The sequence below is a fragment of the Carassius carassius genome, chromosome 7 (assembly GCF_963082965.1).
Source record: "Carassius carassius chromosome 7, fCarCar2.1, whole genome shotgun sequence".
NCBI lineage: Eukaryota > Metazoa > Chordata > Actinopteri > Cypriniformes > Cyprinidae > Carassius > Carassius carassius.
In genome coordinates, this window is record NC_081761.1 from 34,309,850 (window position 1) to 34,323,501 (window position 13,652).

Genomic DNA, 13,652 nt, shown 5'->3' on the forward strand with positions numbered 1-13,652 from the left:
AAACTTGTAGGTTTATATTTAGTTGCTTTCGATGAGTCTCATCTTTCAAATTATGTCCATTTTGTCAGGAAATGTAATGAATGCTGCTTGGATGTATTTTGATGATTTTTTTATATACCTGGCAGCATGGAGTGCGTTCATCACTTCCTCTTTACTACTAGTTTAACACAAAATAAACATGAATGAACATATTATGTCTATTGATATTAGACAGAATAGAATGGACATTTTATAATTAGATTTCAAAGTTAAAGGTAGAGTGAGTACTTAAATAATTAAGTAATCTTGACTAAACATTACTTACAATTTTACAGATTGGGCCAATAAATCTCTGTAACATGCTTACCTACAAAATGAGTAAATTTAAGATTTTGAGTGTTGTCAAATCAAAATCCCAAAGCCTCCAGAAGCTCCGCTTTGGTCAAGCTGTATCTTTATTTTATAATAAATATGATAAAACAAAAAGACTTTTTGGAGATATGAAGGATGCAGTAATATGTTATAAAGTACTCAAGATCAACATGAGATTGGGTGAAACTGTGTGTGTTATGTCCCCTTTTAATGTGATTGGCCGTGCAAGCAGTTCTGCCTGGCAACAAGAGAACAAATGCACTGATTAGTAGAGAATTACAAAAGGCGGGTCCCTTCATTTTGTCTTAAAAAAAACAGATCTCTCTGGATCTTAGCATGTTTATCAGTTTGACTCCATTTCATGTAAAAGTTCTTGTTGAGACTTGAAAGAGGTTTAGATGTTAAAGGGCATCTATTATGCAAAATCCACTTGATTTCGTAAGCATTAGTTTTTCTCTGGCTTTGTCTTTCTAAAGCACATTCCTTAAAACAACAAATGCAAGAGAATCCGATCAGATGATATTGTTGATTATATATTCAATATACAGTGGGATTATTCACTAATCTTATTAACCTGCATCAGCTACAGTACAGCTACATACAATTTTGTATTTGAATGTTGATTATTATATCTAAAAATAGATGGCAGATGAATTAAATAGTATGTGGTCTGTTTTTAATTGTTACCAATATAATAGTAATGTGCAAGTAATAGAGCTTCTTATGGTTACAAAAGCATTAGCTGAGGTAGATTTGTTTTCCTTAAGAAGGGAAATTACAGTATAATTTAAAGACAGAGCAACAATTTGTTCAATAAAACACTGTTTAATTTAAAAAAAGAAGCACTTTTATGCTAATTTTTCCCATATCATTTCTGTTTCAGTGAAACATGTACTGTGCATGCACTAACAATAGTTTTGTCCATGTTTACTCCCCCTGTTGAATTAAAACTTGTGTTTGAGTCCCGTGGAGAGAAGCTCTTGGATTGGCCCTCCACACCTCCTGAGGCCTGAGGTGACTCAGAGTTCAATTTGATTAGCTCCCATCCCATGAGCCGCAGTCTGGGATTAGCAGGATTTACAGCCGAGTGGTGAGGTAAACCGGGCACATTCAGATATCGACATCTTATTACTCATTTCTCTGTGATACTCAAGTCTGAAATGTTTTTTTAAACCATGTTAAACTGCCTAACTGACAGATTTTTGACATAGAAGTGCTAGTTTCCTGTCTCTCGTATCACTTTGCGGTCTCTTTCTTCTTGCATAATGGAATAGTTTGTTCAAATCAATATTTCATGTCTATTTATTTATTTATTTGGTGAAGAGAAGTCTAATAAGCTGGGTAATGTACAGTCAGTTGGATATTCTGGCAAAATGAAGCCCATTAGGGTGACCTGCGATTGATCCGGATCCCCCCGTGGGAGTTTGTTTGTGATAATGACCTGCTGATTGAACATCATCTCTCACTGATCTCCTCTGGAAGGACAGTGAGCCTCGCTTTCGCCTTCTGTTTGTTCACAGTGAAAATGAATGATGAGGTACTGTAAGGAGGTTTGTGTGTGCTTCAGATTTGAATTGAAAATGCATTTTAAATTCCATCCAGGTTGATTGAAATTACAATTTCAGACATTTTACATACTTGGCTCTGATTACATTTTCAGATCAGTATGCATTGCATTTTACTTACATTACTAAACAGGATGTGGAGTTGTATTGCTGTACATTTACATTTACATTTATTCATTTAGCAGTTTTTTTGCTTGAAAATTGTCACGCAAGATTCGTAATAGTGAGCGGAAGTAGACGGGTGCTGAGCTTGTGGCTGTTCTATATGCAAGCATCAATGTCTTGAACTCGATACACATTTTGCTATAAAGTTCTTATAGTACTGTAGTTTTATAACGTATAACACTCTTTGTTTTCAGTGTGCAATGCTTATAAAAATGTTGTGATCATAATTTCAGTAGAGGATACCAAATGCAAAATTATATTTGCATTTATTTAAATTGTTTATTATCTTAATTTTGTGAACTAAATAATGTGTACATTATGTAACTTTTATGCACAATGGTGGAAATGTAAATTTTCACTGTGTATTTACAGTTAAAATATTTTTTATATTATATTATATATATATATATATATATATATATATATAGTATATATATAATAGTGAGAGAAATATTTGTCAATATTTCCTTTTATAAAGTGACAAAAATCTGTATTTTGATGAAATGTGTTTTAAATTTTGACATAATTTAATTTAGTAACATGCTTAATGAGAAGTAGTTTTGAAATGTATATATTTTTTTATTCAATTAAAGTTTATTTGTATAGCGCTTTTTACAATACAAATCATTGCAAAGCAGCTTTACAGAAAATAAAATTTCTACAATATTTAGTAGTAGCTTATCAGTGGTGACTGTCAGTTTATGTGCATAAGAAGAAATTTTCGGAAAAATTAATACAAGACGTAGTCAACCAGATGATGAACCCCATTAACAGCAATTATTATATGATGCAGTCACACTTGTAGCAATAATTGTTAGTTCTGTATGTTGTTTCAAGGTTAGCATCATTCGAGGTCCTCTGAGGGGTCAGCATCATCTCTTCTCAGGTGTTCTGGATCCAGAGTGGAGCTTGTGTAAATCCTAGTTACATCCTGTGGAAAAACAGAGAAACAATTAGAGACATAATTAGCGTAGCGGGTGTTCCAACCAAGTAAAATGAATTAGTTTAACCTAAGCTTAATAATGTGCGTTTGATCAGATACAAGTGCAGTCACAAATTATGAGATGCATTATTCGAATGCTTGGCGAAAGAGATGCGTTTTTAATCTAGATTTAAACAGAGAGTGTGTGTCTGAGCCACGAACATTATCAGGAAGGCTATTCCAGAGTTTGGGAGCCAAATTAGCCTTTAGTGGACTTTGCTATAGGAACTACCAAAAGGCCAGCGTTTTGTGGCCTTAGGGAGCGTGATGGTAGGGAGCGTGATGGATTGTAACATGGTATATGGCTAGTTAGTTAGGTAGGCAGGAGCTAAACCATTTAGGGCATTATAGGTAAGTAATAATATTTTGTAACTGATACAGAACTTAATAGGTAGCCAGTGCAGAGACTGTAAAATTGGGGTAATATGATCATATTTTCTTGACCTGGTAAGGACTCTAGCAGCTGCATTTTGGACTACCTGTAGCTTGTTTATTGAAGAAGCAGGACAACCACCTAGAAGTGCATTACAATAGTCCATGAATGCATAAACTAGCTTTTCTGCATCAGAAAAAGGTATCATGTTTTTGTAGCTTGGCAATGTTTCAAAGGTGGAAGAATGCTGTTTTTGTAACATGGGAAATATTTCAAAAGACAAGTTGCTGTCTAATATAATATTAGATATATTATACATATTTATACATATATACAGATATACATATTTTTGACTGTAGAGGAAGTAACAGTACATCCGTCTAGTTGCAAATTGTAATCTACGAGATTCTGTGTACTGTTTTTTGGTCCAATAAGTAATGTCTCTGTCTTATCCAAATTTAATAGGAGAAAATTATAGGTCATCCAATATTTTACATTTAACACACTCTGTTAGCTTAGATAATTTAGAAGTTTCATCTGGTCTCGTTTATATATATAGTTGAGTATCATCAGCATAATAGAGGAAACTTATCCCGTATTTTCTAATAATATTACCAAGGGGCAACATGTATATTGAAAATAGCAGAGGACCTAGGACAGATCCTTGTGGCACTCCATATTTTACTGATGATTAATGAGATGATTCCCCATTTAAGTAAACAAAATGGTAGCGATTGGACAGGTATGATCTAAACCATCTTAGAGCCTGCCCTTGAATACCTGTATAGTTTTGTAATAGATCTATGAGAATGTCATGATCTATGGTGTCGAACACAGCTCTAAGGTCAAGTAAAACTTGTAATGAGATGCAGCCTTGATCTGATGCAAGAAGCAGGTCATTTGTAATTTTAACAAGTGCAGTTTCTGTGCTATGGTGGGGCCTGAAACCTGACTGAAATTCTTCATACAGATAATTTTTTGCAGGAAGGTGCTCAATTGAGCAGACACAACTTTTTCAAAAATTTTAGACATAAATGGAAGATTTTAGATGGGCCTATAATTTGCCAGATCACTAGGATCTAGTTTTGGTTTCTTAATAAGAGGCTTAATAACTGCCAGCTTAAATGGTTTTGGGACGTGACCTAAAGATAACGACGAGTTAATAATATTGAGAAGCGGTTCTTCGTCTACAGGTAACAACTCTTTCAGTAATTTAATGGGTACAGGATCTAATAAACATGTTGTTGGTTTAGATGCAGTGATAAGTTTATTTAGCTCTTCCTGTCCTATATTTGTAAAGCTCTGCAGTTTATCTTTGGGTGTGATGGATGAAACTGAAGTATTTATTAGATGCTGTAGAATCTACATTTGTTATTGTATTTCTGATGTTATCTATTTTATCAGTGAAGAAATTCATAAAGTCATAACTATTAAACGTTGATGGAATATTTGAATCGGGTGGTGTCTGGTTATTTGTTAATTTAGCCACTGTGCTAAATAAAAACCTTGGATTGTTTTGGTTATTTTCAATAAGTTTGTGGATATGCTCGGCCCTGGCAGTTTTTAGCTGGACATACTGTTTTCTCCATTTGTGCTCAAGACTGAGTTTCTTTCTTGAGAGAGTGGGTATTACTATTGTACCATGGCACAGTACGTTTTTCTCTAACCTTTTTTCAATTTGATGAGGGCAACAGCTTCTAATGTATTAGAGAAAATAGTGCCCATTTTGCCAGTCGTTTTGTCTAGTTCATGTGTATTTGTGGGTTGTTTGCAAATCTGTCTATGGTGCCTGGAACAATATTTTGTATTGTGTATGACTAATAAGATTCCACTGAATTGCAATTCAGTAATTTCCAAATCTAAGTGGGTGGGTCTTAATGAGAATAAGCTACTTATTCAGTTTGATGATCAAAAGTCTGTTCATGAACTGAAAAGAAGACAGTATTGACTTTAGTTCATCCCTGCTGGTGCAGTGGAGCAGATTGGCCTGTACTGTTCATGTGAAGGTTTGGGGCAAGCATGGGCCTGTTGTGGAATGACTCTACACTGCTGGTTTTCCTGTCTGTTACGAGTTGCTAACCATAGTAAGTTCAGTTGTGGATAGATCTGCTGTGTGATGATTTGATTCAAAGGCCTGTCGCTGTTTATGCAAGTTAAGAAGCATTATAGTGTTTGTCGTTCAAGCTGGTAGGTCACTCTTCCATATGGCTGTGTTTGTGCTATAGTACTTCTGATGAATCACACATATTGCTCAGTGGAAAGTGTGTCCAAGTTGTGCTTCTCTGTTGAGATTTTATTAAGCTGTAGATTTACATATAATCTTCTGTAAATTAAATGCATTTATATATTCAAGAGAAAGTGTGTATCGTCACATGATCCCGTAGAAAAAAAGCAAATGTCATGATGCAAAAGAAGAATTCTTGTTTTCGTTATGCAAAATATGCATTATTCTTTTCTTCAAAGCACTGTTGATGTAAGTGTCACAAGGTGACGATCTTTAGGGGCGGAACCAAAATTCGGGAAGTTTGGTTCCGCCCGGAAGTGTTTCCGCCCGGACCGGAAAAACAGAACACCGGAACTTCCGGTAGCGCCGTAAGAAGGAAAATCAGGGAATTCGATGCACCTGTGCCTAGTTAGGGACAGCGGTTGGTGATTGGAGGATACGCTGGACAAGGCAGTACTTAAGGCCAAGTTATTTCACAGTCTAGCAAGCTCTCTTTGGTGTGTGTGAAGCACTGGGTTGTGCCCGTCTTGGTACGCTGCTGGTAGCTGTCTAACTCTCTCTCTCCCTCAGGCTGGAATTGTATGATTGTGAAGACATCGCGAACCTTAAAGGTTGAGAAGTGAACAGATTATACGGCGAACTGAGACGACGTGAGAAAGGGGATTGGAAGTGGCGTTGATGGGAGTACTAAGAGCCAGTCGAAAGTGCCCTGTATATTGACCTGGCGTTGTGTAGATCTCTCCAGGAGGAGGAGGGTGGCCCTACCCCTAATATAGTGTGGTGGGAGAGCCGAAGGAATACTTATTGAAGTAGTCGCAACGACGACATCACTAGCTAGGCCGCATATTCCATCGCCAGATCCGAACCAAGCGAAGTGAAGGAAGACGGGTGTCCTTTCCGTACACTGAGTGTGGTGGGTGAGTCTTCGTGCTGTGAAAACCTATAATTTTGACGTGGTGTTGTATATTGCTGTGGGCTGCTGTGTATTGCCGTGTGTCCTGTCAGATAAACCCCCGCCTTCACGCACTTCGGCGTGGGAGGACAAGGAGATTGCTGGTCCTGGCCTAGTTCAGTACAGTATATGTTGTGAGCGTGCTTCAGATCTCCGGAGATAGCACGGTACGCTGTGTCCAGCCCAGAGGTGAAAGCCATCCAAAGCAGAGTAACTGTGTTTTGTGTCTAAGTTGATACCTGTGGAGAGGAAAGGAAAGAGAGTGAGTAACACAAGGAGAAACAGAGGAAACCTGTACTTACAGTGCGCTGTGTTCAGCCCAGAGGTGAGAGCCATTCAAAGCAAACTAACGGTGCTATTGTGCCCAAGTTGATATCTGTGGAGAGAAAAGGAGAGAGAGGGAATAACACGAGGAGGAATAGAGCGAACCCTGTACTTACAGTACGCTGTGTCCAGCCCAGAGGTGAGAGCCATTCAAAGCAAACTAACTGTGCTATTGTGCCCAAGTTGATACCTGTGGAGAGAAAAGGAGAGAGAGTGAATAACACGAGGAGGAATAGAGCGAACCCTGTACTTATAGTACGCTGTGTCCAGCCCAGAGGTGAGAGCCATTCAAAGCAAACTAACTGTGCTATTGTGCCCAAGTTGATACCTGTGGAGAGGAAAGGAGAGAGAGAGTGAATAACACGAGGAGGAATAGAGCGAACCCTGTACTTACAGTACGCTGTGTCCAGCCCAGAGGTGAGAGCCATTCAAAGCAAACTAACTGTGCTATTGTGCCCAAGTTGATACCTGTGGAGAGAAAAGGAGAGAGAGTGGGTAACACGAGGAGAGACTGAGGGAACCTGTACTTACGCCGCTGCCTGTGGAGAAAGAGAAAGCGACCGCTGCCTGTGGAGAAAGAGAAAGCGAGTGAGCACCCAAGGAACGAACTGTGTGAACCAGTACTTACTGTGAGCTGTAATCAGCGAAGAGGTGAGAGCAAAACCAAGCTGAACTAACTGTGCCTGTGTGTCCCAGCCGTTGCCTGTGGAGAAAGAGAAAGAGCGTGAGCACCCAAGGAACGAACTGGGTGAATCAGTACTTACTGTGAGCTGTAATCAGCGAAGAGCTGTTGCCTGTGGAGGAAGAGAAAGAGAGTGGGCACCTCGAGAACGAACTGAGTGAACCAGTACTTACCGTGAGCTGTATTCAGCGAAGAGGAGGAAGAAGGAGGGCGCTACGGATACCTAAGACTCAGGCCGGGGCCCGAGCCCCACGCCCCGGATCCCCGTGGCCCCCTTGCTCCCTGACCTCTTCCCGGCCATAGCCCATCTGGAGGGCCGAGTCAGAGTTTAGTTTTAATTGCCCTTTCCCTATTCCCTAAGCTATTTTTAAATATTTAAATAAAGATTGTTTTATCACTTACTTGTTCTCGTGTTGCTTGGCCATTGGGTCGGGTTTGGGGACCTCCTCGAGGTGGAAGTTGAGAAGGGGTGTGGCTTAGTTAAAGCATAGCCAGCCCCTGGGTGTGACAGATTTGGCGTAGTCGGCAGGGTTTCCACCTCGAGTTGAGTAACCAAGGTCGTCCAATGACCGACAACGCGGGGCTTTCAGCCCAACCCCGTGCCATGCCCGTTTTTATGGGGAGCCCCTGGATTCAAAAATATGGGGGGACAGAATCCGAGGTACGATTGTCTGAATGGAAGGCTCAACTAGAGTACTTGGCCGACCTACAGGGCCTTAGTGCAGCCCAGCGGCTTCAATTTGTGTTAAACTCCCTGGATGGAGAAGCGCGGCGAGAGGTGCATGCCGCCCCCGAAGCCGTTAGAGCCAACGCCCAAACCGTGTTCCAGTTCCTCACTGAACAGTATGGTGACCACACCCCCGTAGCTGTCCTTCGCTCCCAGTTCTTCAATTGTAAGCAGGGCCCCCGCCAACCGATTAGAGCTTTCGCCCTGAGGTTGCGAGAGCAATTCGCCCGACTACAGACCCGTCGGGACCACGGGTTGGGAGATGGAGAGACTCTATTGCGGGACCAGTTTCTTCTGGGGTTGAAGGAGGGTCCGGTGAGACAGAGCCTACGTATCCAGTTTCGAAGGGACCCGGGTCTTACGTTCGAAGATCTGAAGAAAGAGGCACTGGCCCTGGAAGGTGATGAGACTGAGGTGAGTGGTTCCCCAGTGTGTGCGGTTGTCAGTGAAGTAGCACCAGCACAACCCGGAGGCCCTGACTGGAAGCAAGCACTGAAGGCTGAACTTTTGAAAGATGTCCGCGATCAGATGTCTGAACTGTCTAAAGCCCTCGTAGGAGAATTGCGCCAAGGACGGGCGCGGGAGGAACCACGGCCGGCGCCCCGAGACCGAGTGTACTCAGAGGGAGGCCGAGAGCCGTTCAGGCGCCCGAACCACTTTAACCGGCCCCGTTTCGAATGGGACGAGCAAGGGCGACCCATCTGCAACCGCTGTGGCAAACCAGGTCACTATAGCCGCCAGTGTGGGCCCCGCAGGGCGTCAGAAGGGGGTTTTTAGGTCGGCCGGCCACTGTGGGTCGTGTGGCCGGGACCCCTCGAGAAGACCCTGGAAGAGGATATGGCTCTAGGAGCCAGATGATTGGGCGTAGCCCTGTGGCGAAGGTGAGAGTGTGCGGCAAGGAGATTCAATGCCTGGTAGACACAGGCTCCCAAGTGACGTTGTTTGCTGAGAGTTTATCCGAAGAAGTGTTTGGGAAACAAGGGGCACCAGGGGCGGAGGCCCCCTGGCTTACTCTGAAGGGCGCAAACGGCCTCGACATCCCATATATTGGCTACCGATTGACGGACCTAGAGGTTCACGGAGTGATGGTCCCCCAGAAAGGTGTGATTATCGTGCAAGACCATTGTCTGGGTGCACATCGAGCCCTGTTGGGCATGAATGTCCTCGCTGATTGCTGGGAAGAGCTATTTCGGGCTAGGCCCGTATCGAAGATACCACCTGCAGAGAGGCCCAAGTGGGAGTGTGTGGTAGTTGACTGTCGAAGGGTGCAAATGAGCCAAGTCCGCAGGGAACAGGAAGAGGTAGGAAGAGTGATGTGTCGTTTTGCTTTGTCTGTCCCCGCAAAAAGTGAGGCTGTTGTGTGGGCGCGAGTACCGCCCCGAAGAGCGGGCCCAGAAGAGTGGGTGCTGGTGGAGCCCCATGTGGATTGTCCACAAGTGGAAGTGGCACGAGGACTATCGACGGTCCGGCGGGGGAGAGTCCCCGTGAGGATACGGAATGTACATCCATACGCGGTGCAACTACATCGGCACCAACGATTAGCCCGTCTGACAACGGTTACATCCCACCAAGTAAGGGAAGAGAGGGATATTAGTTTTCGTCAGGTGTGCCCCACTGTCATCGAGGTGGCCCTGACACAAGTAGACACCCCATGGGGTGGTATGGAGAGGAGTGTGCCGAGCCACCTGGCGGGTGAGTCGTTACAAGGGGAGGATTTAGAGCAGGCACAGACACAGAAGTTACAGGCCCTCCTTCGGAGATGGCAGCATGTGTTCGCCACCCACGATGAAGACTACGGATGCACCCAGGTGGTACAACATCATATACCTACCGGGGATGCAGGGCCCAGCCGGGAGAGGTATCGCCCAATTCCGCCCACTTTGTATACCGAGGTACGTACACTCCTGCAAGGCATGCTGAAGCAAGGAGTTGTTAGGGAAAGCAGCAGCCCGTGGGCGGCCCCCATAGTGCTGGTGCAAAAGAAGACGGGGGCTTGGAGATTCTGCGTGGACTACCGTAAGCTGAACCTCGTGACTAAGAAAGACGCTTTCCCTTTGCCACGGATCGAAGATTCGCTTGCCAGCCTCACGCAGTCGGCATGGTACTCTACCCTAGATTTGGCCAGTGGCTACTGGCAGGTGCAGGTGGCCGAAGCAGACCGGGAGAAGACTGCCTTTACAACCCCGTTTGGACTATTTGAATGGGACCGGATGCCTTTCGGGCTCTGTAACGCTCCGGCCACCTTCCAGCGGCTGATGCAGCGGTGCTTGGGAGGTCAGTTAATGGAGTCAGTATTAGTTTACCTGGATGATGTGATTGTCTACTCCCCAGATTTTGATTCACACCTGAGGCACCTCGAGGAAGTCTTTCGGGCCATGGAGAAGTACGGATTGAAACTACAGCCCAATAAGTGTCACTTACTACGGAGAGAAGTCAACTTTCTGGGCCACGTGGTCAGTGCGGCTGGAGTGTCCGTAGATCCTGGAAAGGTATCGGCCGTGAAGGACTGGAAGGCCCCGAGGACAGTGAGGCAAGTGCGATCCTTTTTAGGATTTGTGGGATACTATAGGCGTTTCATAAAGGACTTTTCAAAAATTGCTAAACCCCTTAATCAGTTGCTGGTTGGCACAGGTCGTAACCGGGGCCGGGGGTCGCCCAACGTAGACTGGGATGCAAATTGTGAGTCGGCGTTCCAGACATTGAAGCAGGAGCTGCTACAGGCCCCTATCTTGGCATACGCAGATTTCACAAAACCATTCCTTTTGTATACAGATGCCAGCAATCTCGGGCTGGGAGCGGTGTTGGCTCAACGGCAGGACGGAGTTGAGAGGGTCATCGCGTACGCCAGCCGGAGCCTCCACCCAGCCGAGAGGAACGATGCGAACTATAGTTCTTTCAAATTGGAGCTGCTGGCGTTGAAGTGGGCCCTAAGTGAGAAATTTAAAGACTACCTCTGGGGTGCCAAGGTGACGATCATTACAGACAATAACCCATTAGTACACTTACAGACGGCGAAGCTGGGAGCCGTGGAGCAGCGGTGGGTGGCCCAACTGGCCAACTTTGACTATCAACTACAGTACCGACCAGGGCGTGAACACATGAACGCGGACGTCCTCTCAAGGCTGCCCGAAGCGGAAAGCCCCGGAGGGGCCAGCCCGGAGGAGGGCTATATGGTAGGAGCAGTAGAGGCACCAGGCAGCAGACAAGAGGCCGTGCCTGAGAACTGGGGATGGGATCCCCGTCGGTGGAGGGAGAGACAGGCCAGGGATCAAGATGTGCGGCTGGTAAGAGAATGGCTGGAACAGGGCCGACGGCTGACGCCAGCGGAGAGGTTAGCCCAGACGGATACTGGGAGGAGGCTGCTGGGGCAATGGGACAGGCTGGAGCTGAGAGATGGCGTTTTGTGCAGAAGGGTCAGTGACCCGAAGTTGGGCGAAGAAGTACGCCAGATCGTGGTACCCGCAGATGAGGTAACGGCTTTAGTTTCGGCGTACCACAACCAGTTGGGGCATCAGGGACAGGAGAGGACCGTGTCCCTGCTTAGGAGATTCTTCTTTTGGCCCGGGCTAGAGGCATCGGTGCACGCCCTAATTCAAGCTTGCCCGAGATGCATATTGTTTAAGTCCAGACGGGAGGTCCGAGCGCCAATGGTACCCATCCATGCGAAGGCCCCCCTTCATATCATGGCTATGGACTTCTTGACACTGGGCCGACCACGAGATCGCTACCAGAACATCTTGGTAATAACGGATTTGTTCACAAAGTACGCTTGGGCTATCCCCACCCTCGACCAGACTGCAACCACCACCGCTACAGTTTTATGGCGGGCCGTCTTCCAGACGTTCGGATGCCCGGAGTTTCTGCACTCCGATCAAGGAGCCAACTTTGAGTCCAGGGTAATTAGAGAACTATGCCAGTTGTACGGTTGCACGAAAACTCACACCACTTCGTATCATCCTCAGGGGAACGGCGGCTGTGAGAGATTCAATCAGACCCTATTGGGGCTGCTGGGGACCTTGGACCAACAACGGCAGGACGATTGGGTGAGTGCCTTGCCAAACCTCCTACAGGCCTATAACAACAGTATACATAGTACTACGGGTTACGCTCCCACTTACCTGATGTTTGGCAGACACATACGAATGCCTACTGACCTGGTCCTAGGAGTGATAGCCGACCAAGAGGAAGCAAGTGTAACGGAGTGGGTGGGGCGCCATCACCAGCGCTTGCATTTCGCCTACGAGCAGGTGTCGAAAAGGATACAGACGGCAGGAGAGAAAAGTAAGCGGTTGTATGATCGGACTGCTAGAGAAGCCCCTCTACTGCCAGGAGAGAGGGTGTTGGTGAGAGATAATCGGCGGCAGGGGAAGGGGAAACTGAGTGACCGTTGGGAGGCCACCCCTTATGTAGTCTGCCGGCAGCAGAGGCCGGGGCAGCCGGTCTATACCATCCGGCCAGAAGGGAAGTCAGGCCCCGACCGTGTGGTGCACCGGAACATGATTCGCCCATGCCCTAACTACCCTGAAGCCGTGGAAGAAGTCCCCACGGAACCTGTACCAGCGGCCCCCTGGATTGAAGGTTGGGCTGTGGTACCAGGGAGACCCGTGGTGGCACCACCCCCGATCGCCCCGAGAGAACCAGAAGCAGCCCCTGAACAAGCTGAGCCCGATTCACCAGTGAGACGATCCCAGCGAGAGAACCGAGGCCGACCCCCTGCCCGCTATGGGGAGTGGACAGCCCGAGGACGTTCTAGGGACTAGAACGGATTGGCGGGGGAGGATGTCACAAGGTGACGATCTTTAGGGGCGGAACCAAAATTCGGGAAGTTTGGTTCCGCCCGGAAGTGTTTCCGCCCGGACCGGAAAAACAGAACACCGGAACTTCCGGTAGCGCCGTAAGAAGGAAAATCAGGGAATTCGATGCACCTGTGCCTAGTTAGGGACAGCGGTTGGTGATTGGAGGATACGCTGGACAAGGCAGTACTTAAGGCCAAGTTATTTCACAGTCTAGCAAGCTCTCTTTGGTGTGTGTGAAGCACTGGGTTGTGCCCGTCTTGGTACGCTGCTGGTAGCTGTCTAACTCTCTCTCTCCCTCAGGCTGGAATTGTATGATTGTGAAGACATCGCGAACCTTAAAGGTTGAGAAGTGAACAGATTATACGGCGAACTGAGACGACGTGAGAAAGGGGATTGGAAGTGGCGTTGATGGGAGTACTAAGAGCCAGTCGAAAGTGCCCTGTATATTGACCTGGCGTTGTGTAGATCTCTCCAGGAGGAGGAGGGTGGCCCTACCCCTAATATAGTGTGG

The 13,652-nt window shown here is 45.9% G+C and overlaps 1 protein-coding gene across 3 annotated transcripts in view; it reads left to right on the forward strand.

The window, feature by feature from the left end:
• LOC132144025 (type II inositol 3,4-bisphosphate 4-phosphatase-like) overlaps positions 1 to 13,652 on the forward strand; it is a 162,740-nt gene that overhangs the window by 18,804 nt on the left and 130,284 nt on the right. The window contains exon 1 of one of the 3 annotated variants that reach the window (XM_059554733.1): positions 5,501 to 5,623. The exons of the other annotated variants lie outside the window; for them this stretch is intronic. The gene's annotated coding sequence lies outside the window, so the exon portion shown is untranslated. Of the gene's footprint in view, positions 1 to 5,500; positions 5,624 to 13,652 lie in introns of those variants that run through there. 3 annotated transcript variants of the gene reach the window in all.